Source organism: Panthera onca, chromosome F2, assembly GCF_046562875.1.
Source record: "Panthera onca isolate mPanOnc1 chromosome F2, mPanOnc1 haplotype 2, whole genome shotgun sequence".
NCBI lineage: Eukaryota > Metazoa > Chordata > Mammalia > Carnivora > Felidae > Panthera > Panthera onca.
In genome coordinates, this window is record NC_138356.1 from 4,704,517 (window position 1) to 4,731,223 (window position 26,707).

Below are 26,707 nucleotides of genomic sequence, written 5' to 3' on the forward strand. Positions count from 1 at the left end.
AGGCTAACATTCATCAGGAGCCTGAGTGACCCAAATAAGATAATTTCACTCTTTTTCTCAAAACAGTCTAGAGGCTTTCTGTTCTTACTTGGAACAAGATCCAAAGCTCTCATGTGACCTCCAAGTTCTTCCTGAGTTGGCCCCTGGCTGCTGCTGGATGACTCTACCAATCTCATCGTTGATGTCTCTGTTTCAACCACCTTGGCCTCCTCCTTATTTCTTGAATGTCCCGAACACGTTCCCACACCAAGGTCTGGGCACTTGCCAGGAATCTTTGCTGTCTTCCCGACCTTTGCCTGATTGGTTCTCTTATTTCTTTTAGACTCTCATGGATTGCCAACTTATCAGTAAGGCTTCCCTGACCACCCTCCCTAGCTTGACCTCCTTCTCCATTGATTGCCATCTGACATGCTTGCTCTGTCTGCCCCCCAAGACAATGTAAACCCCATGAGAGAAGGGCCTCTGTCTTTGGCAGATGTTATTTCTCCAGAACCTAGGACCAGGACTGCCACACAGGTGGTAATCAATATATTTTTGCTAAATGAAAGAATAAAGCACCCACCTCCAATGCTTGCTGAGTTAACGATATCCCAGATTTGCTAACTAACTCAGTGACTGTGATTCAGACACAAGGATGGGAGTAGGGGGGTCGTCAGTACAATACCAACAATGTGTATTAGGCAGTGTTCTTCAGAGAAGCAGAACCAATAGGATGTGTATATACATATATACACACATATCTATTAATCAATCAGTTGATCAATCGATAGATAAAAAGAGATTTATTGTATGGATATTGGTTCACATGATTATGGAGGCTGGTAAGTCCAAAGCATGCAGAGCTAATGGCTGATGTCCCGGTTCATGTCCAAAGGCTGGAAGCTGCTGTAGGACCAGGAAGAGTCTATGTTCCAGTTTGAAGACTTTAAGGCAGGAGAACTCTCTCTTACTTGGGAGAGGGGCACTTTTGTTCTAGTCAGGCCTTCCTTGATTGGACGAGGCCCGTGGGGGAGGGCAAACTGCTTTCCTTGGTCTACCAACTTAAATATTAATCTCATCCCTCATAGACACCCTCAAGGACACGTGTTGAATTATGTTTGAGCAAATATCTGGGCACCCCCGTAAAGTCGACACATGAAAGTAACCACCACATTGTCACACGTATCATCACTGGGCTTTGTGCTTCTCATGTTGTTTTCATTCCATTTAATTCCATGAATATGTTCTTCATATTCAGACATAAACACAAAAGTTTTATTTACCATGACTGCCAGCTTTTGGGTCTCCTTTGTAATAGCTCTATAGAGTCTCTCCTATGTGTCCAGTCAAAATATTGACTATTAGCCTTTGGCTAAGCACAGCTTCCTCTCTGGATGTATTTCCTCCACTATAAATGTTCTATAAAACAAAAAAGGGAAAAAAATTACTTAACTCCTGAGAAGAATAATAAAAAAAAGGTCGTGCAAAAAATATCTCCACGTGAATCACATTCAATTCCATATTTCCATTTGAATTGAAGACAAGAGTCTTAGGTTCCTCTTTTTCCCCTGGAAATAAAAGGAAAAGTTTGAAATGGAAGGAAAAAGGCTTTGGATAAGGGCAGTGCGCAATGGGATAGGGGAGCTGAGGGGAGGAGCAAAGGCAAAAGGAAATGTAGATGAAATTAAATTTCCTTACAACAACTCGCTGCCCATCCACAGATACTTGAGGCACATTCCTCCAGGAGCTCTCATGTCTCAAAGTTAATGCTTTGCTAGAGGGAAAAACAACCTTAGCTTGACAATAGCCAGGACTCCAGGATCCTGTCTTCTTTAACATATGAAAATTCTTTATCTCTGTCCCTCCCAACTGAAAAGTATATAATCAATCACTCCTCGTAATCCCAGTGCAGCTCTTTCTGCCCACGAGGAGTCCAGCCCCAGTGCTTCAACAGAAACACCTTCTTGCACTGAAAATGTTTCAAGATTTTTCTTTGACCATTTGCTCCTGGCCCACATCATATCAGGTGCCAGGTGGCCTCTGATAACTGTTAATCACGTGAACTTTAACTATTTGGCTCCTTCACCAACGAAATGAAGGTTAAAAACTCAGAAAAGTGTTAAGTCCACAAACTCCAAGTGAATGGACACTTTTAGTTTGTTCGTCATAAGGAGAACAAGTGACGAGTGGTCACAGAGAGCACTGTGGTGACTAAAGGTGACTAAAGGTGACTAAAGGGGAGCTTGCAGAACAGAGGCAGAACTGGAAGAATCTGTGGAGGGAGTGCTGGTGAGGACAGCCTGGCCCTGCCCAGGCTCTCTGGAAGGACCTTGGAAGGGGAGCCACCAGGTGTAGAGGATGGCCAGGGCCAAGGACAGGAGGAGCGTCTGGAAAGGGTGGAGTAGCCAGGCCCTAGATTCTCCCCTTCTCCTCTCTGTTCCACAAGCCCTTTCCCACAATGACCTTAGAAGTTTAGTCCCTGGTGAAAATGAGTCACATCAGCCCCAAACTCACCAGGACCAACACAGATTAGGGACGGGGATGAATAGAAGAAATCAGGCAACATAAGAGATTGCAGAAGTCCATGGGGGAATGTTCATACTCCTCTCCCCATTGGCTCCTGGCATTCCCTTCCAGGGGGCACCTTGGGGGCCTCTCCTCCAGAGAAACAGAGCAGCCTCAGGGGAAATGCCTGAGATCAGGGACTTGTAAGGCCCCTGCTCCCCAGCTGATTCATCTTTAAGGAAGCCGGCTCCTTACAAGTCCTTCCCAGCTGCAGGATGTCTCAATTGGGTTATCAGTGTCTCATTCTTAATTATGAATTAAGAGTAATTGGGGCGCCTGGGTGGCTCAGTCGGTTAAAAGTCCGACTTCGGCTCAGGTCACGATCTCGCGGTCCGTGAGTTCGAGCCCCGCATCGGGCTCTGGGCTGATGGCTCAGAGCTTGGAGCCTGCTTCCGATTCTGTGTCTCCCTCTCTCTGCCCCTCCCCCGTTCATGCTCTGTCTCTCTCTGTCTCAAAAATAAATAAAACATTAAAAAAAATTAAAAAAAATAAATAAAAAAAAGAGTAATAAAGTCATAAAGTCAATGATTAAAAAAAAAGGAAAATAGGAAGAAAATAAAGGAACTCAGTGGGGATATGATAATAAAGACATGAGAATAAAATAGTAAAATAATATCTAATGCTTTCAGAGAAATAACAGATAATATTTATTCATGTAAAAATATCAGAAGGAACAAAGAGGGAATAAGAAAGAACTCTAGATGGCAAAATATGTGAGAACTCAAACTAAAAACTCAGTTGAAGATTCAGAAGGTAGAGTGGAGAAAGCCCAAACCAGAAGAAATGAAAGTAAGATGGTAAAACAGTGAAAACTGGTAAAGGAAGGATTAAAAAAAAAATAGGAAAAGTAGTCTGCGTTCTTAAAATGATTTCCTTAAAACAGAAGTTTTCTCTAGGAGAGAGAAAAATCATTTTTTAAAGCCGCCCCCCCCCACCCCTCAAACTGTAGAAAATTAATTTCTGGGTGGGTCTAGCATCTCCTCCCACTGACCTGACTCCCCAAGACAATGATCAATAAAGAAAAGAATCTAAATGTATCATGAGATTAAAATAAATGTTTGAAGCAAAGACAAAAGATCAGGATGCTCTGATCCTTCTGAAAATCACACTGGAATTGAGGAAGACAATGGAGACATATTTTCCACATGACAAAGGACAGTAATTCCACCATGTGAGGACAGAGCAGACAACTCCATACAAGGGACTTCTCAAAAAGCTGACCACTCAAATACACTTTCAAAGAAAAGAGGAGGTCTTCCCCCAGTGGGAAGGTGTAAGTCAGAATAGAGTAAGATTCGGGTTCTAGTGACAGGACACAGATAAGAAGGCAGCAAAAGTCCCAGGGAGGGAGCTGTACAGGACAGCGAGATATCCAGTCTCTGTTGGAGCCCAAGAACAGGGCCCTCCCTGGGAAAAAGAAAATGAACTGATAAGCTACTGGATATGCTGGACTGTATGGAAAGTTGTATTCAGAGTGTTTAAATGATACTGTTGGAAAGCTTAAGAATGAACAATAATAGGGATGTGGCAAAATCAAGCTGATGAAAAAAATCAGTCAATTAATAAAATTGTATAGAGAAGAAAATGTGTTTATAGTACGCTGATGGGCTCGGCAGCAAAAAAATACTTCCAGGCCAATGATGGTATTTACACATAGTGTGAATGATGAAACACTGTGATGTTTTTATACTGGGAGGAAAGCAGGAGAAAAGTAGGGGTAGCCAGGATAGAGGCTAAATCCTGTCCTTCACAACCAGATGTCAGTAGACCAGAGTTAAACAAATAAAAAAAGACATTGTAGACATCTCTAAAACTGGAAGCATAGAGGTAAAGGTTGAGGAAATGGTTAAATGAATTGAATGTGGTAGGCTTTGAGAAAGATACCCAGGAGGTAAAGAAAGGAGGGGGGCGGGGGCGGAAGACTAGACGTCTTAACGTGTAAATTCATCACTTCGATGGTTCCAAAATGAATTTTAAATAGATACAGGTCGCGACAAAAGTACAATTTCTTATATATTTTAAAGCAATCTTTCTATATCTTCTATATTTTCTATAATTTCTTCAAGTAGGAATCTACGATAAAAATATTCCTCAAACTGGTTTTGTAGTTGTGTGTGTGTATCAGTCCCGGAATCCGAGGCGAGAGGATGACACACTCCAGTGAGGACCATTTAGGAAGCTTTCCGAGACGGCTGCTTCCTAAGCAGTGGGCTAGGCGTAAGCAACCAGCAGGGGTGTCCCCAGGCGGGAGGGAAAAGTCAGACGCCTTAAGGACACCTGGAACCTAAGGGAGGAACCTGCTGGCAGGCTGGGGAGGGGCCAGGAGTGACAATTCTGCTTCTTGCCCCTCTCTGATCTTCCCCTGGGACTCAGGAACCCCCGGAGGTAATGTAGGGCTGGTACAGGGCGGAGAAGAAGCCTTGGGAGGAGCACACAGAAGTTACCTGCAAGACTGGTGTGGAAAGCGCTGGGCTCCCACCGACCAGCACATCCAGCTCAGCTCAGGTGCACGGTTCCTCCGCTGAGCCCTGCCGGTGCGGTTTGAATCAGGACGGTGACATCGGTGACATTTGTGTTCTTCTGGGAGTTGTCTCTTCCTACTCAGCCCAGGCCTCTAGACTTTCGTCCCTGGGCAACTGGCTGCCGTTTCTGAATTTATGGGGGAAGTTTTGCCTTCTCTGCTAATCAGTGTCTCCTTGTGGACCGCATCAGTGACCACGACCTGCTTGGCCGAAAGGCGGGCAGCATGGAAGGCTGAAACAGTGTAGGATCAAACCCTGCCCGCGAGCACCGGCTTCCTGACTTAGGGAAACCGTTCACGTCTCTGAGTCTCATTGTCTCCTACGGACTGGGGAAAATGCTTCCTACCTTGTCTCTGAAGGTTACGTGAAGACATTTACGTAAAGCAGGTAGAACAGTGCTCGAGAGTGAGTGCTATTTCCCCTTATTTCACACAGAGAAGTTACAAGTTATTGAGAGAATGTTTCAGGGGGGTGAGGTGGGTAGATGCGAGGAAGTCCAGGAATCAAGAAAGGTTTCCTGGCAGAGAAACTTCCAGACTTTTCAGAAAAGAGTCAAAGAAAATGCTGTGAGAAGCAAGGCCTGGATTATTTTGTATTACAGCCCAGGTAATGGCATGACTACTGTGCAAACTTTAGTTTCTGTATTTTAAGGACTAATCATGATAGCACCTATCTGCTGGGGTTGCCATGACAACGATGTGCTGGTACATGCGAAGCGCTTAGAGCAAGGATGCACCCACATAAAAACTCATGCCAGTTATTTTCAGGTGGTTTCCTGAGCCTTTGAAACTTCCAAATTTTGGAGATCTGGCTTGCTATTTTCCAAATCTCCCGTTGCCTTTTGGTAAAGCAGTAGTAAAAGCCCAATTAACGCAGTGTGTTTCTTTTTTCTGAGATAGCAAGGAGGATGGGAACTGGACAAATAAGAATAGTCCCGTAGCCAGTATTGAGAGAAGAGAAGAAGAATGTTCCTTGGGAAGAGGAGTATGCAGAAAGGAAGGAAAGAAGCTCAATTTTTAGAGGACCAAGAAAAAACTTGCTTTAGGTAGCTTACCTGACAGGAGGTCCAGGTACAATTTTTCTGACTCAAAAATTGGCATCTGTAGGCTCCTGTTGGCATCCAATTGTCTTGTACATTTCCAAAGATCTTCTGCCTCTAGTTCTGTGCCTTATGTCTCAGTGCAGTGGGCTAGCTCAGTAATATGTCTTTAGCCAAACAAGCTGGGCAGTTCATCCGTTAGGCTACCTTTTGGTCAGTTATCTCTGCCATTCTCTGATTTCTTTGATGATGTGTTTCCATCTGTCCATAGTCCATTGATCTCTTTGGTCCTTACGAGCCATGTGTGCTCCTGGCTGGGGTGATGAGTGGTCTATAATCATGTTGGTGAATATGTTCACTATATATTTAGCCTTACCTCTAATTATGAAGTAGAATTCAATATAAAGAGAAGGTGAGGTACATTCACAATATTCACGGCATCTTCTATTTGCCTGGATCTTTTCTTGTCTTTCAGTTCTCATCCTTATATTAGAAAGGGTAGAAACTTTCATTCAGCAAATATTTATTGAGTATCTGCTATACACCAGGTACTGTAAGTCTGGGGAGAGAGGCTCTAATGATAGAGATGCCCCCATCTTTTGGGGGCTTATTGTCATATTTGTAAAAATAGCTGTGGCATTATGTAAAGGAAGACAGTCTTTGAACGACCACACACTAACCAATTCTTTGAAGAATCTTCTTAAATCAGACCCAGACAGTGGACTGTCCCTTTCTCAACCTGTTAATTTGGCTTCCTTAGAGATCCACAGGGATTGTAACACAGAGGTCTACATTAATTTTGTAAAGAATAGCCAAGAAAATTTTTCCTTAAAAGCATTTATGTTTACTACAGCGGTGATAACAAGATGGAGACAAAAATACCGCATTACGACGCTCATCAATTATGACTTTCTGGGTTTTTCAGAATATGCTCCAGAATCTCTTAAGATCAAATTGTTGTTTTTCATTAGATATTCTTTTTACAGTACTTAAGTATTTTTTAAAGTTTACTTATTCATTTTGAGAGAGAGGGAGAGAGAGTGAGTGAGCGTGAGTGGGGGAGAGACAGAGTGAGAGAGAGAGAGAATACCAAGCAGGCTGTCAGCACAGAGCCTGAGGCGGGGCTCAAGGTCATGAACTGCCAGATCATGACCTGAATTGAAATCAAGAGCTGAACGCTTAACAGACTGAGCCACCCAGGCACCCCTACATTGCTTATGTATTAAAATGCATTATTATGTGTTATTTCAAACAGTAGAATAGATATTTCCACATTCTTTAAGAAATACATAGTCAGGGCCTGGAAACATTATGTATTTTTCAAGTTAAAACAGCTGTGCATGATGAAAGTACTTGTTTCTGGGGTGAACAAATGGTATTCAGCTATTTAATCCTATTATCAAAGTGAGTTAACAAAATTCAGTTTAAATAGTCCCAGTTCAGAGTTGCTAGCAGAGATCTGAATAATGAATGTGTAGTATAGATCTTCTGGCATCTCTCGCTCTAAGCAAATACCCGTAGGTTTCAGACTTTCTAATGTACGTGTGCTTTGTGCACGTGTGTGCTTGTATGTGTGTGCACTCAGCATTAAGTATATCCCCGACATTTGACTCACTTTTATTTCATTTCTGTCGAAAGAATGTAAGTCCTATTCCAATAGCAGACCTCTTTTAGTAAACTAGTACTTAAATTTGTCATAATTTTCAGGAAGAAAAATGAAATGATGTGCATAGATTTGGGTATTGATTCTATACCAACATCTTTGTCACAATTTATTATTACTGAATCATAGCATAATATTTAAGACATGTTAGACCTGTGGTTTTTGACTCTATAGAAACAATGGGAGAGAATGAAAATTAACTGCATATGAACAGGAATAATAATAACAAGAATATCAAAGAGAGACCAATAAATTTTATAGGAGCTCAGAAATTCCAATTTCTAGAAAAAATCTGAATAAAATTTACTTCCCATATTATACTGATATAGTTAAAATTAACCTTATTCCAAAATTTAAAAAATTTTAACGTTTATTATTTATTTTTTGAGAGAGACACAGCGTGTGAGTGGGGGAGGGACAGAGAGAGGGAGACACAGAATCGGAAGCAGGCTCCAGGCTCTGAGCTCTCAGCACAGAGCCTGACACCGGGCTCGAACCCACGAACCATGGGATCATGACCTGAGCTGAAGTTGGACGCTTAACTGACTGAGTCACCCAGGCACCCTAACCTGGTTCCAAAAGTTAAAATGAGTCAATACTACTAAAGGGTGTTTTGAGACAAAAGGCTCTCTTCTAGAGGAAATAAATATGCCTAATTTTCAGCACACTTAAAATAGAATTAAATTTTCAATGAACTTCATGTATAACTTAGCACCAATTTTTTGAAAAGTTTGGTGATGTTGAACTGGCAGTCTCAAGTCAAATATGTTTGATTTTTAAACTGAAAATTAGAAGAGTATACAGGAATAAAACAAAAATCAGATAGTAACTAATTCAGATGGATTTTTGCCATTATCACTAACATTCATGGTATGAAAATGACCAAAAGTGTCTTCACAAAAAGTACAGGATAAAAAGGTTTTAAATTGCTATGTGGTACTGAAATCATTAGTATGAAAAAGTGGTCTCAAATAATGTAAGTAATGCACAGGGTATCTTTGCAATAGATGTTATATTTTCTGAATACAAATGGCAATTTGTAAATGTAATTCCTCTGTTGTCTATAATACTTTGATTTCTAATAGCACTCTTGTCTACTCAAACTATATTCGGGAGGTTGGGATCATTTCCATAATGCCACAGTGTAGAATGAAGTTCGGGCTTCTTTAACATTAACCTTGGGAAGGATTCCCTTTAACTTTCCTATGGTGAGGCCATGATTGAATTTTTTAAATTTCTTCTGGAAATGAAGCCTCCAAGCCGAGGCTATGCAGTACTGAGGGAAAGCGTTATCTGGAAATTATCTGATTTTGAGTGAAGAAAGATAGCAGGTTCATATAATGTAAGTCTCAAGGCAAGTATCTGCAGTATGACTTAGTTTCCACAATTTAGATTAACCTGACAAATTTCATGTTGGCCCAGAAACCTCAACCCTTGGGAGCTGACTTGGTTCTTTTGTTGCTTAAGTGTTTTTGGTTCCTCCCAAGCTGTCCCAACACTCAGCCAGATGTTTCGGGATCTTGCAGAGAAAACCCACCGACTAGCAAATCTTCTATGGAGACAAGATTCCAGTAGATTCAGGGACTGACAGTGCCCAGGGCAAGCTCAGGAAAGGCGACCTGGAGCTCAGGAGGGGCGAGCACCTCCTGCGGCTTCGGCTGCCTGCCAACATTGAGACTAGAAGCTTCTCTCTGGGTGTGGACGGAGGTGACACATATGGGTGTCTACTCCTTGTCCTCTGTGCCCTTGTCACCATTTTCCTTTTCCAACTGACCTCTGGATATCTCTCCCTTTCCCACTGCCACCAATATATTTAGCGTGTTTCAAGGTCTTGTCTGTCTTTTCACCACTTTCTAACCCAAATTTTAAAATTAAAACTTGAATCCACCCCATTTCCTTTCCCATTCTACTATCCCCAAATGCTTCTTTGGATGGCTGGGCGTTAATCTTTGATGACTAGATTTCTGTCCTTTTCCTTCTGCTTCGTCTTCATGCTGTTGGAACAGCAAAATCTCCTTACCTCCCTCCAAACAGCCTGCCCTTCAGGTAAATTGTGTGATCAGTGTGTCTCATTGTTTTTCATTCTTACCACTTGTACTGGACATGGAAATTCATCCCACGTGGTTGTGGTGAGCTGTCGTTGACAGTCATCTAGGAGTCATAGTTAGTTGACCTCTCCCTTCCTCACTGTGTTGTTCCCACTGATGGCTAACCATGGTCCTTTCTCATCACCTGAACTCACACTTCTGTGAGTCCCTGCTGTTGCTATGTGACTCTGACTCAGAATCTTCCCCTGGATTGACCCACAGCAGCCTCCTCTGGTGTCCACACTGCGAATTTCACCCTGGTCCCAACACATTTGCTCTGATTCTGTTGGAATACATGCGCTTTCCAAAACTCATACCTTGTACCATTCTTCTGCCTGAAATTATTCAATGGCTCCCAACTAGACAAATTCTAAAATCTTTTGCATGACATTTGAAACACTTGAGAACTGAATTCCTGCCTGGATCTGGCCAGTCACATTCCATGCTAGACCCAGCTGCTCCCAGGGACCTTGCTTACTCCGTCCCTCTATTGTACTTAACATAATATTTTCTTGTATTACATACTTGAGTAGATTACTTTTCACTTTTCCGATTTTCCTGCTAGAGTCTAGACACTCTATGCCCTATGGGCATGGGCCGTCTATTTTTTATATTGTATTTATTTTTGCATATTTAACATAGAGTAAATTCTCAAAATTTTTAGTGGATTAAGAATATATTTGTGAAAAGCTGAGGTCGAAATATATTCCCCACTATTCTTTCCTCAAGTAATATAATTATCAGCCATTTTTTTGAATAGCTGCAATTATCTACATGTCACATAGCTCCAAAAAAATTTGAGTCATCAAACAAGAAATCCACATTATATCATTATGGTGAAGCTTAAACGGTAGGAGTTGTACAGCACAGAATGGCTTGGTATATTTAATGCTACCCTGACTGCTAGGGAAGACAAATGAAAAAGCAAAAAATAAAAACACAAAATCATCACTGACCACTGGGTGTTGTAGCTTAGCTATTTAAAAAAAAAAAGGCTATTAGTAGTGACTCTGGATTTGGTGTCTGACTTTTAAAAAACTTTTAAATATTAAACAGTTCTTTTATATCGACCATGTTTTGTTTGTTTGTTTGTTTTTTCTACTGAGCATATTTCTCCTTCTACCATCAAACAAGGATTGTGTGAAGACCCTGGTCAGGATTATCTTGGCCTTTGGATTCCATCAGGGTCATATTTAGAACTTGGCTAGAGCAAAAATCTGGCTCCCGCACACCCCTCCCTGACCAGCATTCTGTTTGGCAAAGCCTGCCAGGTGCCTGATTGCACAGAGAAATGGGATGGGATCACTCAGTGTGACAGTCAGGAGAGATTTCACAGATCACAAGTGTTTGGAGAGACAAGTCAAAACCGAGCCATGGAAACGTGGCCTGCCATCTTCCCACTAAATGGGGGTGGCTTGCCAAGCAGGAGTCCAAGGTCACATGGCGGCACTGCTCTTTTGGACAATAGCCCGATAAAAAGAAATGCCTCGAGGCATACCACTGGTGTATATAGTTTTTTTGGAAAAAAAAAAAAATCTAAACTCCGTTCTTTACCTGGTTAGCTAGCAAGCACAGGGAAACTGGAGTTTAACATGACTTGGTGGATAATAAGCCTTGAAGTAATGACATTTTTATAGTCCGTCCTCAAAGGAGTACAATGCCAACTTTGTTGTGAGGCAGATGGTGGGGAAAAAGGTGGATGTGAATCTGATCATTTAGCAGGCAAATTAATTTATGTGACAATAACCAGCCTCCAAATTGGGTTTATTGACTCATTACATTTTCTCCCTATGAAATTTAGTAAAATGCCAAACTCTACATTTTAAAGGAGCTGAAGGTTATTTTCTCATTTTAAAAGGGGGCACGTTGAGTATTAGTTAGGATCTATAGTAATAATATTTCTGCAGGTTCAAGTTAGTTGGTGATTTTTCTGTAGTTTATGGGTAATGTATTTGCAATAAAATTATGGTCCCCAGGCAATCCTTAATCAATCTTAAAGATAATCAATTGTTTAATCACTGGATCACTTTTTCTTCAGAAGCCCAAGCAATTTTCAAAACAACAGTAAAACAGACAGTGAGGCCTCAGATCATTTTGATAAGTGAAAGAAAAGAAGGGAAAGGAGATTGTGGGGAAAGTTTTAATGTCATTTTTAGCCACTCTTTGAGTCAGAGGAGTGTGCTTACTGCCGAAAGGTTGTCTCATTCGATCTGCTAAAGCCAACGTCGTGCACAGGAAAAGACTTTTATTATAAAAATATCAAGAAAAGAAACAGACACACATTGTTGATTAAACTGTATAGTAGACTGTGTGATAAATTCTTATAACCCATATATTCGAATCGCTGACAGAGTCCCTACAGGAAAATATCAGGTACACGTGTGGCTTTCTGAGGCCACCCAGCCGGGCGTGCTGCCTTGTTGCACTGACAGCAGCTGATGCCTCTCTGGACAGGTTTATGCTTTACCACAACAGGGTTCACCCGGTCCCAGGCTTCTGGACCTGCTCCTCTTGGCCCTTTAAAAGCCACATCTTCGTGGGGCACCTGGGAGGCTCAGTCGGTTAGGCGTCTGACTTCGGCTCAGGTCACAATCTCATAGTTTGTGAGTCTGAGCCCCACATTGGGCTCTGTGCTGACCGCTCGGAGCCTGGAGCCTGCTTTGGATTCTGTGTCTCCTTCTCTCTCTGCCCCTCCTCTGCTCATGCTCTCTCTCTCTCTCTCTCTCTCTCTTTCTCTCTCAAAAATAAATAAACATTAAAAACAAATTTTAGGGGCACCTTGGTGGCTCAGTCGGTTAAGTGTCCAACTTCGGCTCAGGTCATGATCTCACTGTCCGTGAGTTCGAGCCCCGCGTCGGGCTCTGTGCTGACAGCTCAGAACCTGGATCCTGCTTCAGATTCTGTGTCTCCCTCTCTCTCTGACCCTCCTCCGTTCATGCTCTGTCTCTCTCTGTCTCAAAAATAAATAAAACATTAAAAAACAAATTAAAAAAATAAAAAAAAAATTTAAAGCCACATCTTCCCAAAACTTTCTCACTGCAGCTTTTGCTTATCTCTACAAGCCAAGAAAGTTGGGTAGAAATGTCCTTTTTGTCTGCAATGCCAACATAATTGGTATAGTAAAGCACACTTTCAATCTATTTTTTAACAAAACTATCACACAAATACATCCTTGTTAGCAAACGTTTGGACAGCGTGGATGGATATAGACTGGCAAGGCCATGCTCCCTTTTCCTGTGGAGATGATTCAAGGGAGATGCCTTTGTATTTATGAACACAGGGCTGTGCACCTGCTGACTATTGCCCCATTTGCTTTCTAAATAAGTGGGCTGGTATTATAAGGCTGTTCACTGATTGGTATTACTCACAGAATTACCTGGGTGTTCTTCAAGTGCTGGCACATCACTACAGAAGCTCTACCTTAGTCTTTTCATAGCTGCATGATAGTCCAAAGTGTGAATGTATTCTATTTTGCATATTCAGGTCTTTTTGTTTCCTCCTCTGAGATGGATAAAAAAGAGACATGTCTTCTGTGTTGTGGACAAGAGCTCTAACGTTATCATTTTCTTATGTCTTGCCCAGAGGGACAATCTGGCAGGAACCACTGGAAAATAAGTATAAGAAAGAATATCGGGGACTAACATTCCTTAATTTATTTAGAAAGTAGTTTATCAAACCGGGCACCTGGGTGGCTCAGTCGGTTAAGCATCCTACTTGGGCTCAGGTCATGATCTCGCAGTTCGTGGGTTCGAGTTCCACGTTGGGCTCTGTGCTGACAGACAGACAGCTCAGAGCCTGGAGCCTGCTTCAGATTCTGTGTCTCCCTCTCTCTCTCTGCCTGTCCCCTGCTCATGCTCTCTCTCTCTCTCTCTCTCTCTCGAAAATGAATACACTTAAAAAAATTTAGAAAGTAGTTTATCAAACAAATTATTTCTATAAAATGTTCTCTCCCCAGTACATCCCCTAAAGCACATGCCATCGTCACCTCCTCCTGGCCCAGGGTGTCCCCTCTCCCCTGCTTTTCTGCTTCTGTCTAGCCTTGAGCATGGCCTCCAGACTGTTCCTCCTACAACTTGGATCGTGGCCTCATTGGTGGCTCTCTCAGCAGCTGGGTTTGGACTAACTGGCAATCTCCGCAGCCTCGCGGGGAGCCAGGGGGATGTGTTGCCCCGAGCACCTCAGCTGACCAGCGGTGAAGTCACCGGTCCCATCAGCGGCCCTGTCTGAGTCTCAGTTTCCTCATCCACGAAAGGAGGGATCTGGCTGCGTAACCTACATGGTTATTTTCCATTGTGAGACTCTCGGCCATTTCAGCATTGATCAAAGACTGAGAAATTCTTCCTGCCGTGCCAACTCTCAGATCAGCAGTATATTTCATCCTTACTCCAGCACAGTTTAAGATCTTTTGAAGGATTTTGCTTCCGTTTTAAATGTATGAGTATTGATGTTTATTGAAATCTGAAAGCCGGATGGGACCCGGCTCATTTTCGCATCCTGGCACCACTCACAGCTAGTGACATGAGGGGCTTTTGCCAGCAAGGCCTGTTTTAATCAAAAGCTTTCATCTGAAATGCAATTCACAATTTCTGGGTGGTAAAGAATAATTCCCCCTGGGACGAATGTACAAAGCTGTAACGCCGAGCACTTTAAATACTTTCGACAGGAGGTAAAACTGATTTCATTGAACAAACTTGTATCAACTGCTCTTTGCAAGCTCTCCTAAGGACACGCAATGAAGAAGGTGAAGCTCCTACCCTCCAATGGCTTAGAGTCAAGTGGCAGAGAAGCCGGGAGTACTAGAATAGGTTAGAACATCGTGAATGCCTTACAGAAGGCTTAAAATCTCTAGGGGTTCAAAGAAGGCCGAGAAACTCTTGACTGGGATGCAGAGGGAAACATTCATGAAGAAGGTGGGATTCGTGCTGCATAGTTTTTTGGTTGCGTGTTGCTCGGTTGGTAGCAGTTGAGAGGCTGGTGGGGGACGGGCTGGAGCCAGAGTCTGGAGTTCTGTACTGGTGGGGGTTTCACCTTTCCTGCCCTCTCCCAGCCCAGGCATCACGGTTAGCGGAGTTTCAACGATACAGCCCGTGAAAACCAGACATCATGACTCCCCTGGATCTTGCGTCCCTTGGGGGGGGGGGCTCACCCGTGGGAAAGCCGGGGTGCAGAGTTTCAAACAGAAATGAGAGAGCTGCAGACGCCGGTCTTCATACCTCACGGCCAATCTAGCCATATCCAATAAAGGGTTTTGCTACCACGGCTGGGGTTTGAGCAGTGATAGTCCCACACTCTTCGGACCCTTCTCCAAGTTCGGAACCACTGGAGAAGTAGAGGCAGGAATCCGACAGGTGGTCAAAATGATAGCTTCCGTCCCACTGATGCACGAATGCACCGATTCACGCAGATGGCGTCTGGTCAATAACCACCCTCCCCCCCTTCTCACCCTCTCCCTTCCCGCCCAAATGGACTCCACCTCCCAGGCTGGAAGCTTCCCTTGCAGGCTGGAGGGTTGACTGAATGAGGGTTGCATGAATGAGGGTTGACTGAATGCAGGCTGCATACCAGGAAGTCGGGCAGCCACTGGCAGGGGAGGGGAGGGGCTGGTAATGTCTCCTCAGAATCCTGCAATCAGAGAAGCCATGCCACCTGCAGGGACACTGAGTATGGCATGCAGGCAGAGGCGAGAGGCCAAGGGTGTTCTGGGAAAGGTGGTCAGGGCACGAGAACATTCCTCCGGGTTTCATTTTCTGCAACAGGCTGCAGTTTGATTTCCAGATGGAGGAAGTCATCGGTTGAATGTTTCCTCATCAGTTTTGGGGTAGTTGCCGGGAGACGGGCGCTCTGTCATCCGGGTTAGCCCGCAGCCCTCTGGATCACGTTGGCTGTTCCAGCCCACATGTGCCCTGCACCCCTTTTCTGCTCCAGAACAGTGTCGTCCTGAGGGTGACAACCCCCTTCCTGTTCTATTCTCCCGCTCCGGGCCTGCCCAGCTGACAGTATAGGTCTCCAGACATTATGCAACATAACTAGAAAGCCAACTAAAGGCGCATCCTTGCAACATAACTAGAAGGCCAACTAAAGGCGCGTCCTCCGAAAGGACCAGCAAGTAAAAATGTTCCGTATTTGACCACGGCGAATTCCTGTACGTTAATAGATTTCCAGGGAGAAAGTAGAAAGCACCAAATGACCCTCCCGTTTCTTACTTCCTTTAGCTTCAGCCAAAAAGTCTTCCCTGTGACTCCTGGCGGCAGCTGGAGCTGCGTGGCCGTCTCTGCCAACCGCGCTTCCTTCAGGATTTCAGAAGTCCAGCCAAGGCAACGCAAGCCGCTGACTGTTTCACCTTCTGGAGAATCCAGAAGGCCAGTAGGTCACACACCACACTACGCGCTCCACTCCCGTCAAATGCACACGTACACATACGCGTGCATTCATGGGCACACGTGCACGCAAACGCGTGACACACACACATGCACACAGGGCGCAGTACACGTGCACGAGTGTAGACGCACATGTACGCACGCACACGTGCGCACATACACAATAGACACATATGCAAGCAAATCACTGTTGGTGTCACCGTTAGCTGAAGCAAAAGGACGTCCGCCGAACCAGCAGTGAATGCAGTGTGGAACATAGCAAGCTGAGACCAGGGCAAAGATCCGGTGACGTCTGATGGAAGGAGGGAGATCGAACCATTTTTTGTTTCAATCTCAGCGCAAGGTCAGTTAGTGTCCACTACTGTTCGGACGTAGGTTTCGCTGCGAGAATTCGCTCGTCAAGCTGGGCCACAGCTCATCTCTGCATAGTGTTTCCTCCCAGTAGTTCGCAGAGTTCATCGCAAACATTAGAAATTTGCACCAGCTGCAGCCACAGACCCAAGACCTAACTGATGTGTGTTTCTTCCCCCTCCAGTGTAATCAAACCCCTGTTTTGAGTGCCCCTGTTTTCCAAGTGGCCATGCTCTCCTGGGGTCAAGCTGAGGATAGGACTCGGGCAGGTGACACAGTCTACTCCTCCTGTACCGCTGCCACTGCCTCTTGTGGTTGGCGCTGCGACGACTGACCCCTCAGGCCGGTGTTCCCCGCTCCGCGTGTTCATTTCCCTCAGAGAATCACTTTTGGTAGATAGAGGAATGAGCTGACGTCGCTGACCTCGAGCCCTGGGGTTCCGAGAGAGGACCATTCCCTGTCAGGGGCTGGTCCTCAGAATGTTTCCTGTTCTCTTTGATTTTCCAGGTATTGAATATCTCGTGATTCTTTTTTTTTTTTTAATTATTATTTTATTAAAAAGATTTTTTTCATGTTTATTCATTTTTGAAAGAGAGGCAGAGACAGAGCATGGGTGGGGGAGGAGCAGAGAGAGAGGGGGACACGGAATCTGAATCAGGCTTCAGGCTCTGAGCTGTCAGCACAGATGCTCGATGCAGGGCTCGAACTCACGAACTGTGAGATCGTGACCTGAGCCGAAGTCGGACGCTTAACCGACAGAGCCACCCAGACGCCCCTCTCGTGATTCTTTAATAACAGCATAAATACTTCTTTCTGATATCTAAGTTAGTGACACATGCCTCTCTGTTCTATTTTCATTGTTGTTGCCTTGATTCTTTTGTTTGGTTTTTATTGAGGTAAAATTGGTATACAACATTATGTAAGTTTCAGGAGTACCACATCATAATTTGACGTTTGTATACACGGTGTAGTGATCACCACCATAAGTCTCATTTCCATCCCTCACTACACACCTGAGCCCCTTCACCTATTTCTTACCCCTAACCCCTCCCCCACTAGTAAGCACCAATCTGTTCTCAGTATTTATGAATTTTTGTTTGTTAACTTGTTTTTTAGATTCCACAACACATGAAAGCATATGGTATTTATCTTTCTCTGACTTACTTTACATAATACCCTCAAGTTCCATCCATGTTGTCACACATGGCAAGATTAAATTCTTTTATATGGTTGAATAGAATTCCATTGTCTGTCTGTCTATCTATCTATCTATCTATCTATCATCTTTCTATCTATCCCACATCTTCTTTATCTATTCATCCATCAATGGGCACTTAGATTGTTTCCATATCTTGACTATTATGAATATGATAAGCGAACATACAAGTGCGTAGATCTTTACAAATGAGTAGTTTTGTATTCTTTGAATGAATAAGCGAAAGTGAAATGACTGGATCATACGGTTGTTCCAGTTTTAGTTTTTTGAGGAATCTCCATGCTGTCTTCCCCAGTGGCTGCAGCAGTTTACTTCCCGTCAACTGTGCACAAGGGTTCCCTTTTCTCCACATCGTTGCCAACACCTGATTTTCTTGTCTTTTTGATAATAGCCATTCAAAGAGGTGTAAGGTGATATCTCATTGTGGCTTTGAATTGCATTTCCCTGATAATTAGTGATGTGGAATACCTTTTCATGGGCTCATTAGCCATCTGTATGTCTTCTTTGGAAAAATGTCTGTTCAGGTCCTCTGCCCATTTTTTAATTGAATATTTTTATTGTTAAGTTGTATGAGTTCTTTACATATTTTAGATAATTAACCTCTCATCGGATATATGATTTGCAAATGTCTTCTATTTAGTAGGTTGCCTTTTTGTTTCATTGATGGTTTCCTTTGCTGTGGAGAAGATTTTTAGTTTGATATAGTTCCACTTGTTTATCCCTGCTTTGATGCCCTTGCCTTTGGAGTCACATTCAAAAAAAAAAAAGAAAAAAAATGATTACAACCAATGTCAACTAGCTTACTGCTGTGCTTTCTTCTAGGAATCTTATGGTTTCAGGTTTCGCATTTAAGTGTTTAATTCATTTTGAGTTAACTTCCGTATATGGTGTGGTTTTGTGCAATTTATGTGTACAGGCGTCTTCATTCTTTTGCATGTGGCTGTCCACTTTCCCAGCATTTATTGATGAGACTGTCCTTTTCCCATGATATATTGTTACCTCCTCTATTATAAATGAATCACCATATGTGTGTGAGTTTATTTCTGGGCTCTTGATTCTGTCCCATTGATCTATGTGTCTGTTTTCTGTTTTTATGACAATACCAAACTGTTTTGATTACTATAGTTTTGTAGTTCAGTTTGAAAAGAGGGAGCATGACACTTTCAGCTTTGTTTTTTCTCAAAATCACTTAGGCTATTTGGCATCTTTTGTGGTTGCAGACAAATTTTAGAATTATTCGTTCTAGTTCTGTGAAAAGTCTCATTGGGATTTTGGCAAGGATTGCATTGAAGCTGTATATTGCTTTAGGTAATATGGACATTTAATAATGTTAATTATTCCAATAAATGAGCATGGAATATCTTTCCATTTATTTCTTCAATTTCTTTTAGTAATGTCTTGTAGTTTTTAGTGTTCAGGTCTTTCACCTCCTTAGTTAAATTTATTCTGAGTTTTTTTTAACGTGATTATAAATGTAATTGTTTTCTTAATTTCTCCTTTTGGTAGGTTGTTAGTTTAAGAAATGAAACAAATTTCTGTATATTAATTTTGTATCCTGTAACTTTACTGAATTGAGTTGTTAGTTCTAAAAGTTTTTTGGTGGAGTTTTAAAGGTTTTCTATATAAAGGAATCTGTTATCTGCAAGAGACAGTTTTACTTCTTTCTTTCCCATTTGGCATGGTTTTTACTTCTTTTTCTTGCCTAATTGCTATTGCTAGGACTTCCAATACTATGTTGAATAAAAGTCGTGAGAGTGGGCGTACTTGCCTTGTTCATGATTTTAGAGGAAAAACTTTCAGCTTTTCACTATTTAGTACGATGTTAGCAGTGGGCTGGTCATATATGGCCTTTAGTATATTGAGGTACATTCCCTCTATCACTACTTTGTTGAGAGTTTTTATCATAAATGGTTGTTCAGTTATGTCAAATGCTTTTTCTGCATCTTTTGAGGTAATGATATGAAATTTATCCTTTTTTTGCTAATGTGGTGTATCCTGTTGATTGATATGTGGATGTTGAACCATCCTTGCATCCCTGGAATAAACACTATTTGTTCATGATGTATCATCCTTTTAATGTATTGTTGAATTTGGTTTGTTAACATTGTGTTGATTTCTGCATCTATGTTCGTTAGAGATATTGGGCTGTAACTTTCTTTTGTTTGTGTGGATCTTTGTCTGGCTTTGGTATCAGCTTAATTCCAGTCTTGTAAAATGAATTTGGAAGCATTTCCTCCTCTTCAATTTTTTGGAAACGTTTAAGAAGGACTGGTATTAAATCTTGGAACATTTGGTAGAATTGTCTGTTTCCTGGACTTTTGTTTGGAAGGTTTTTAATTACTGATTCAATCTCCTTGCTAATAATATTTCTTCAAATATGTGTTCTGCCTCTTTCTCTCTCTCTTTTCTCCTATTGGAATCCTGTAATGCAGATGTTATTCCACTCGATATTGTCCTATAGGTCCCTTAAGCTATTTTAAATATTTAAAATTCTTTTTTTCTTTTTGCTACTTTATCTGTGTGATTTCTACTACGCTTTCTTCCAGCTTGCTGATTCATTCCTCTGCTTCATTCAGTCTGCTGTTGAACCCGCATAGTGTATTTTTCAGATCGGTTATTGCATTCTTCAGCTCTGTGACTTCTGTTTGGTATTTTCTTATGTTTTCTATCTCTTTGTTGAAGTTCTCACTGTGTTCACCCATCCTTCTCTTGAGTTCGATGAGCTTCTATATGACCATTGCTTAGAACTCTTTATCAGGCACATTACTTACCTCTTTCATTAAGGTCTTTTTGTGAGGTTTTGTCTGGTTTGGAACATATTCTTATGTTCCCTGATTTTGCTAGATTCTCTGCATTTGTTTCTATATAGCAGGCTAAATAGCTACCTCTCCCAATCTTGAAGGTGTGGTTTTATATAGGAGATGAAATTTGTTATTTAACATTGTCCTAGTTTTTTTTTTTTTTTTAATCAGAACTTTGTGATTGTCTAAGTAGCCTGACTTGTTCTTCATAGGTCCCAGTTGTTAAGGGTGTGCCAAGACCTTCCAGTGTTCCAAAAGAAGGGATCTCAGATAGTGCCTAGTTCAGGCTAATTGTAAGCCAGATCCTCAGGTAGCAGCTTTTGTGTGTGTGTGTGTGTGTGTGTGTGTGTGTGTGTGTATGTGTGTGTGCGTGCGTGCAGCTTTTAAGGTATGTAAATATATATAGTTTTATGGGCCTGCCTATAATTGTAAACTCTGCTGGCTTCCAGATCAGGAGTTCTGGAGGTGTCCCTTAGGCAACAGTTGGAAACATCATTGCTTTAGATAAGTGAATAAACTCCTTTCTGGGAGGTATCAGCAAGCCATGGTGGGGCCAGGGAAGGGCACTGTATAGTGTCTTCCTGTGCACGTTCCCTGGGGACACCCCTGTAGCTTCTGGTTGTGTGGCAAACCTGAAACCTGCTCCTTACAATGAAGCTGAGGGCACAAAGGCTTGTTGCACGTGAAGACTAGAGACGTGTGTCAGTCTGCTGTTTGTGCAGTGCCCTGGGGGTGGTGGCCAGCCAAAGATAGTCTCTCCAATTACTTCAGGCCCATGGTGTCCGAAACACAATCCTCCCTGGCCACCACAGCCAGGCGCTCAGAGGGCATCCCCTATATATGCTGCACATGCCTGCTGGCTGTGATGGGGTGAGCTATGGCCATGGCATGTGGGGGCAGGGCACTCCTGCTGATGGATTATGGCAGGGGAAGGTACAAAAATGGTACCTGCCAGCACTGGCACCAGCGAGGCAGAAGGAGAACACGAATTGTGTCCACCAGCACCTCTGTCCCCAGGGAGAGTCCCAACACAACATGTGCCTGTGTCTCTAGCAGGTGCTTTTAGATTAAGAAATGGGTCTCCTTTGCATATGGTCAAATTGTTCCTTTTGTGTTGAAACCTGAAGTGACCGTGTCTGTGCACAAACCCTTTAAGAGTGGATTTTCTATTTCCTACAACCCAGTGGTTCTCCTGGCAGTAAGCCCTGTTGTTTTTCAGGGCCAGATGCCATGGGGTCTTGTCCTTTGGTGTAGGTCCCCACCTAATGTGGGGCATAAACCCTTCACTCTACAGGGGCAAGTTTCATACGGTGAGATCCCTCCTGATTGTGGGTCTCTGGCGTCTGGAGTGGAGTTTCTTGCCAGACCACATCTCCACCTCTCATACCCAACTTGATGTGACCTTTTTATCCTCTTTTGTGGATGTGCTGTTCAAGTAGTTCCTTACCCGAGAGAATTGTTTCATATGTAGCCGTAGATTTATTCTGTTTGTGGGAAGATTGAGTTCAAGATCTTTCTATGACACCATCTTGAGCCCTCCTCCCTTGCTATTTGATGAAAAATTTTGTTGAAGTTTTAGCAGTTTAACTCACTTCATAAAAGTGGATCCCTTCCCTTTCCTCTTATGTTGGGCAATTTTGCTGGAACTGAGTGTTTTATTTCTTTTATATTTTCATTATTTTTAGACTTACATTTTCCATGTGTTCTTAGATTTTACCTCATCGGAAAAAAATGATGTCAAGGAATTCTGGATCTACCTGGAGTACCAATTATTTCAACAGCTCTAGCTTACAACTTGTGCTGATCCCGGGGCGCCTGGGTGGCTCAGTCGGTTGAGTGTCCGACTTCGGCTCAGGTCATGATCTCACACTCCGTGAGTTCGAGCCCCGTGTCAGGCTTTGTGCTGACAGCTCAGAGCCTGGAGCCTGCTTCAGATTCTGTGTCTCCCTCTCTCTCTGCCCCTCCCCTGCTCATGCTCTGTCTCTCTCTGTCTCAAAAATAAATAAAATATTTAAAAAAATTAAAAAAAAAAACAACTTGTGCTGATTCCAACTAGGCTCTCACCTGGGTCATTTGCCATTCTACTCATCTCCAACTCAGAGCCAGGCTTTTCAGTAAACCAGTGGTTCTTAGAGTGCGGTTCCCAGGCCGGCAACATCATATCCCCTGAGAACTTTCTAGAAATGTAAATTATTGGGCCCTACCCCATACTTACTGAATTAGTAACTCTGTGGGGAAGGGCCATAGAGTTCAAACAAGCCCTCCAGGTGCTGTTGACACTCACTCAATGTCTTAGTCAGTACAGGCTGATATAAGAAAAATACCCCAAACTGTCTCGTTTAAGCAACGGAAATCTATTTCTTACAGTCTGGAGGCTAGAAAGTCCAAGATCAAGGTGCCAGCTGATTCGGTTCCTGGTTAGAGCTCTCTTACTGATTTGCAGATGGCCACCTTCTAGCTGTGTCCTCCCCTGGAGGAGAGAGAAGTTACGTCTCTAATGTCTTTTCTTAGAAGGGCTCTAATCCCATTGATCTGGGCTCAACCCTCAAGATCCAATTACCCAAAGGCCTCACTTCCAAACACCACCACGTTAGGGGTTAGGGCCTCAACATATACATTTTGAAGGACGTAAACATTTAGTCCTTCGCACTCAATTTTGTGAACAATCTCTTTACACAGTATTCAGGTTCTGAATAACTCATTCATGTGGGCTTTGGAGAACGGCCTTCCTCCTTTTCTTGGCCATATTGAAGTAGTCTGCGGGATTAATAGATGTGACAGCCCCTCTTCTTCAGATTGCTAGTACAGAGGTAGCGGTAGTAGTAGGAGTCTGGAGCTGACTGTACCCCAACCAGTTCTAGTGGTTTATGTAGAGTAACCCATTGGTCTTACTGACCGACAGACTGACTGACATAGGTACTCATTATATACTCATTTGTCTTTTCCCTCCCCTTCCCCATTCCTGGCAACTACTTTTTTTTTTTCTTACTGTCTTCATAATTGTGCTTTTTCTAGAATGTCTTATAGTTAGAATCATACAGTATGTAGCCTTTTCAGATCGACCTCCTCCACTTCGTGATATGCATGTGACTTCATGGCTTGAGAGCTCATTTCTTTTTAGAACTGAATAATATTCCATTGTCTGGATGTATTACAGTTTATGCATTCACCTATTAGTTTTATACTCATTTTACAGATGAAAAAGATGAGACACGAAGGATTAACAACTTACCTGATGACACCATAGTTAGTGGGAGACAGAGGCAGGGCTTGGACTGCCTGTGCAGTCATGCTTATCATCAAAGGAAATGTGCTCATTTTTGGTTGACCTACTTCCTGACACGTCTCTATTCTTTGTCTCAACAAATATTTACTAAGTCCTTGGAAACTGGTCTTTTAAAAAATTTTTTTTAATTTATTTTATTTTTTAATTATTTTTTAAATTTTTGTTTTTTTTCAGAAACTAGTCTTCTGAGCCAAGTTTAATCCTATAAAAAGAACTCATATATATACTTGTTTGAAATTATATTCTCAAAAACTTGAGAACTCTATAGAACTTCTTTTGTGCTAGTTAGGTTTCCCTAAGTTGTTGACAGAACATCTCATAAAAGGTTGCCCCACTCTGATGGCCAATAGGGGCCAGGCATTTCCTTCTGCACCTAATTGAAGGCATGAGACACCTAAAGACCACAGGTTTTGGAGGATGATGACCATGTGATGGAATTTTGGCATTTCTAGTTAGGAGCTATTTGCTAATAGGAAAGCAACAGCCCTGAGTTTTAGTTTCCTAAAACTAGAAAAAACGGAAGAAAGAAAGAAAGAAAGAAAGAAAGAAAGAAAAAGAAAGAGAGGAAGGAAGGAAGGAAGGAAGGAAGGAAGGAAGGAAGGAAGGACGAACATGTACATTTTTTTAGGCTTGTGAACATGAAGTAAACAGGTAAGATGGAGACAATCTAGCATGAGCCTTGTAAGAAGGCATTCAGCCCAGATTGCTTTTCTCCTTTCACCCAGAGGCTGAGTGGGTCTGCTGGGCCTTGTGACATTTCTCCTAGGACAGTCCTGTCCAGGGGCTCTCTCCTCTTACATCAGGCCTAGAACTCACCACTGAGCTCCAGGGGCTGCTAGAGCATGAATTATTTAAGCCATGAATCTTAAGCCACAGCTTAAGGATTCATGCTCTGAATTCAGAGCATGAATCCTTACAGAGCATGAATCCTTAAGCTACAGAGGTTCTTTGGTAGTAAATTCCCAAGCCATAGAGATTAGGAGTGTTAGCTAGGTGCCCAGGATATAACGTGATATCCTTAAGTACAGTATGTATAATATTCCATTTCTGCATTCACAAAAATAAAAGTGATAGAATATATTTTTATATGTATAAGAAGGACTAGAATCATTCTACTTAAATTTGAGTCCATCAGAAGAAAACAGTGTCAAGGCAAAGGGCAGACCCTTGGTGCCTCGAACCTCACTGAAGCAGGACTCGGCTTGTTCCTGGAGACGGAAGTGTGACCAGGACAGTAGGGCCATATGCTTGATGGCTGTGCCTTGTGGCTTGAAGTGCTTTCGGTCCGCTGGTGGGGTCATTGGAAATGTTTGCTGTTAGCAGAGCAGCATTTCCATTATTAACAGTTGCCAAAGCGACTTCAGAAATGCCAGAAGACGCACTGGAGTCTAAACTTGGCTATCTTAGAAACTCAAGGTGAGTGTTTTCTTTTCAGTTGGATGTCCAATAATTTATTTCTCTCTCTGTAAATATTTATCAGATTCTTTGAGTCAGCTGGAGCAGTTAGCGTTGAGTCAGAATTGAAAACGGGGATGAAAATTATCGTCTTGAATTGAAACAAAAGGGCTTCTTTCGGAAAGTGGCACCATGTGTGAGCGCCCTGCCTCTGCCCGCTGGTGAGAGTGTGGGCTTTGCAGAAGTGCTATGTAATTGTTATGAGCTGAATTGGGTCCCCTAAATTCGTATGTTGAAGCCCTAACCCCCTGTCCCTGAGAGTGTGACTGTAGTTGGAGACAGGGTCTCTAAAGAGTTAATTAAGTTGAAATGAGATCCAGAGGAACCAACCCTGCAGACACCTTGATTTCAGACTTCCAGAATCCGCAACTGTGAGAAATAAATTCCTGTTGTTTAAGTCACCCAGGCTGTGGTATTCTGTTACGGCATCCCTCAGAGACGAACACAGCAACACACATACTCGACTTTTCACTTCTGTTCTGAGTGAACAATAGATAGTGAATTATTTACCCTGATTTAACCTCATAGCTTCCCTTTTCCCAGGAAACTAGGGAGAAAATATGTTAGATATGTCTCTGAATCCTTTTCTCCTACCAAGTGTTATATTTTATGAGAATAGCAATGGATAAGTCATAGCTCTGGGTCATTTCCAAGATTTAAAGGAAACTTCACTATGATTCATCTGTAATTCTTCAAAAAATAAACATGGCATATACATTCCACTAAATCAGAGAATGGAGTAATTTAGTCTTTGGAAATACCACTTCCGATGTATTGAAGCAGAACTCTTAACAGAGAAAGTGTTTTAAGAACCTTAGTGAAATATTTACTAAGATAAAACCAAGCAGTGTTCATAAATTAGAATGTAAATTCACTTTGATTCAACTTCTGCAATCGCTTCTCACAAGATGATTTTACGAGGGGTTTTAATATATACTTAGATGACTATTTCAGCTTCCAGACTGGATTACAATCAGAAATGACTATACTTCAAAACTTACTCTTTCTGTTGGAATGTTGAGAAGTGCCTGGCTCATAAAAGAACAATGCTCTCTCCCCGCTGGCTGAAGTTGGCTGTAACCATGATTCAAAAAGCCTAAAAATGGCCCAAATAAGTACTGATTATTTTCCATACTCATGTATAATGTTATATGGATTTATTAAAAAACAGATGGCAGGGGTATTAATTATCTGAATATCTAATGAATGACAAAAGAAGCCTAAAATTTTTTATAAAGGTAATTAACAGCGATACCCTAAAATCTTCCTGTAATGTACATTCACCTGCATATGTCAGAGACTTTTAAACAGTTTTATTTTTTTTAATATTTATTTATTTTTGAGATAGAGACAGCCTAAGTGGGAG

General features: G+C 42.3%; 1 protein-coding gene across 19 annotated transcripts in view; it reads left to right on the plus strand.

Moving 5' to 3' along the window:
* The window catches only part of LOC144615101 (uncharacterized), a 237,109-nt gene that overhangs the window by 127,823 nt on the left and 82,579 nt on the right, over window positions 1-26,707 (plus strand). Inside the window, exon 4 of one of the 19 annotated variants that reach the window (XR_014136541.1) lies at window positions 16,068-17,083. The exons of the other annotated variants lie outside the window; for them this stretch is intronic. The gene's annotated coding sequence lies outside the window, so the exon portion shown is untranslated. Of the gene's footprint in view, window positions 1-16,067; window positions 17,084-26,707 lie in introns of those variants that run through there. 19 annotated transcript variants of the gene reach the window in all.